This window comes from Myotis brandtii, unplaced genomic scaffold, assembly GCF_000412655.1.
Source record: "Myotis brandtii unplaced genomic scaffold, ASM41265v1 scaffold751, whole genome shotgun sequence".
Taxonomy (NCBI): Eukaryota; Metazoa; Chordata; class Mammalia; order Chiroptera; family Vespertilionidae; genus Myotis; species Myotis brandtii.
This window is the reverse complement of record NW_005370994.1, coordinates 607,552-611,141: the sequence shown is the minus strand read 5'-3', so window position 1 is coordinate 611,141 and position 3,590 is coordinate 607,552.

Here is a 3,590-nt window from a genome sequence, read left to right as displayed (position 1 = left end):
GTTTATATATATACAGACTTTATGTATCAAAATTAAAAATGGCCACATTGTTTTTTTAAAAAAATAAATGCAGCTCAGCTGGCGTGGCTCAGTGGTTGAGCGCCAACCTATGAACCAGGAGGTCATGGTGCGATTTCCAGGGGGGACATGCCCAGGTTGCTGGCTCAATCCCCAGTGGGGCGTGTGGGAGGCAACTGATCAATGATTCTCTCTCATCATTGATGTTTCTATCTCTCCCTCTCCATTCCTCTCGAAAATCAATGAAAATATATTTTTTTAAAAATAAAAATAAATAAATGCTGTTGAAATCTACTCTCCCACCCTTTTTCTGTCTTTGGCCACTTCACAGTCCACACGCTTTAACTAGGACCACAAATGGGCTTGCCTTTCCAACCTGACCTCCCATCAGTCTCTCAGACATTGAACAGAACAGTCACATTTACTTATGGGGCTGCATCCATGCCAGTCACTTACCTGCCTTTGTGAGTTAGATCAATCTGCAGCAAAAGGCTCTCCCCTCCCCATCCATGCATTTTCAAATCCCATCTATCTTCCTAGATGATGACTCACCTGCCCTATAAACTCCTGCGCTATCCATGCCAGTCACTTACCTGCCTTTGTGAGTTAGATCCATCTGCAGCAAAAGGCTCTCCCCGCATCCCTGCATTTTCAAATCCCACCTATCTTCCTAGATGACGACTCATCTGCCCTATAAACTCCTGCGCTGTAGGAAGGATACATGTCTTGGAGTTTTCAAATTTTATCTTTCATTGTTTTATGCCATTTTGTATGTTAGTATAAAAATCTGAAATATTAACTGAGCCACCCCACCCGATAGCTCTGCATGCACACTCATACACATTTCCATGTCCTCTGCCCCTAGTCTTTTCCTCCTCCCAGAGAGCTAGGGCATGTCCTCCCTTGCCTCGGGGAGAAAGAAGAATGCAGTTCTCAAAGGTTTGTTTAGTAGACATATGGAGCTCATGGCAGTGACAGCAGTTCATAAGTCAGACATTTTGGTTTGGGATAGCTGACTTCATGAGTTTAGCTCCTAAAGAGCTGAAAGAAAAAAGAAATTAGACCACAAACAATGAATTAGTTCATTTTGCTGTAAAAGCAAACAACTCTAAAATCTCAATGGCTTATGGCCATGAAGGTTTATTTCTTGTTTGGATCTCATGCTATGGGGCAGCTCATGGGTCTTCTTATTCCAGGTCCAAGCCTGAAGAAGCAGACGCTATATGTGACTTGACAATTCTCATGGCAGATGGGAAGAACCAGAGAACTGTGGGAAATGTGAGGACTGCAAGCTGCTTCTCCAATGTGTCATGGCATGCCCACTCAAATCCCATTCACCAAAGCCTTTCATACGGTCAAACCCCAAGTCAATAGAGAAGAGCTGAAAGAAAAAAGAAATTAGACCACAAACAATGTATTAGTTCATTTTGCTGTAAAAGCAAACAACTCTAAAATCTCAATGGCTTATGGCCATGAAGGTTTATTTCTTGTTTGGATCTCATGCTATGGGGCAGCTCATGGGTCTTCTTATTCCAGGTCCAAGCAGGAACAAATGTAACCTGAACAATAAAGATTTAATTTAAAAAAAAAAGCAAACAACACTAAAATCTCAGTGGCTTATGGCCATGAAGGTTTATTTCTTGCTTGGATCTCATGCTATGGGGCAGCTTATGGGTCTTCTTATTCCAGGTCCAAGACTGAAGAAGCAGACGCTATATGTGACTTGACAATTCTCATGGCAGATGAGAAGAGCCAGAGAACTGTGGGAAATGTGAGGACTGCAAGCTGCTTCTCCAATGTGTCATGGCATGCCCATTCACCAAAGCCTTTCATATGGTCAAACCCCAAGTCAATGGAGGACTCTACTGCCTCTGTCATCAAATCACATGGCAGTGAGCTTGGATTATAATGTTTCTTACAGGATGGTGATGGTGGTGGTGGGGTTAATTGTAAAACAATAATGTAATCTGCCACAAACACAGGGGAACCAATTTTCTCACTCTAGAGGTATTGGCATGTATCCCCAAGAAGAGCCTTGTACCTCCCCCATCTCCAGTCCCTGGGATTAGCTTCTTTTGAAAGAACCTATGGAGATAGAAATTTTAGAACCCCATATGTGTTTTAAGATCTGAAGACAGAGTCCAGCTAATGAGGCTCAGTGGTTGAGCATTGACGCATGCACCAAGAGGTCAAGGTTTGATTCTTGGTCAGGGCACATGCCCGGGTTTTGGGCTCCATCCCCAGTAGGGGATGTACAGAAGGCAACTGATTGATGTTTCTCTCTCATCAATGTTTCTATCTCTCTCTCCCTCTCCCTGCCTCTCTAAAAATCAATAAAAATAAAAGATCTGAAGACAGAGATCTAAGCTCTATCCCTAGGGTGACTAGGGAATCAGAAAAGCAACCAAGGTCCTAAGGTTTCTCTCTAATAAGCTAACAGAGAATAGAATCTATATATATAAAAGCCTAAGTGACTGTTACGACCAGACGACCAGAAAACCAGCCGGTAGCTATGACACACACTGACCACCAGGGAGCAGATGCTCAATGCAGGAGCTGCCCCCTGGTGGTCAGTGCGCTTTCACAGCCAACCTCCCGCAGCTGGCCAACCTCCCACAGTCCCTTCCCCCTGCTGGCCGGCCAACCTTGACTGGCCCCCATCGCCAGCCAGGCCAAGGGACCCCACCCATGCATGAATTCGTGCACCGGGCCTTTAGTGTTTACATAAAATATTTGGGCATGAAGAGCCAGAGGCAACCTCCCACAGTCCCTTCCCCCTGCTGGCCGGCCAAACTTGACTGGTCCCCATCACCGGCCAGGCCAAGGGATCCCACCTATGCATGAATTCGTGCACTGGGCCTCTAGTGTTTACATAAAATAATATGCCCAAACCTGTCCAAGATTTAGTATTTATAGCATTAAAGACCATTCAAAGGGGCTGAGAGAGGACTACAGAGGGTTGAAAGGCCTAGACATCAGAATAAGGAAGGACAGAGCTGAGTACATAGGTCAGTGATCCAAACACAATGGAAAATTGAATGTTAACTTCCAAGGCCAAAGCCAAGGGTGTTTGCATCTGAGAACTGGATATCTCCCCTGCACCTGCCTCCCCACCTCACCTACCCTAACCCCACCCTAAAGGATTTAGAAGATACCCTCTGAAGAACAGGGGGAGTCGTGATAAAGTGATTATATTTAAACCAGAATTGATTTGGGGACAGGAGAGATTTGTGGGTAACAGAAGTGCATGTGGAATTGGCTAAATTAAATTTTCTGTCCTTAGGAAAAATAGGATCTCCACATTCAGACTTATTTCAGTTATTTTTAAAAATATTTTATGACTTGATATGGCATACATTACTAGTATATTTGTACCATCATGTTTGATCAAATAAATGGATGAATGAATAAATGAATGAATGAGGTATTTCTGTTTCCTCCCCCTTTATAGTGGGGATTATAGTGCCTGACAGTTGTACTTCATGGAAATGTTGTCTCTTTGGTATAACTATTATGAGGGAAACTGTGAATTTATCAGGAGGAAACTCTCATGTTAAAACAAACATAATTAT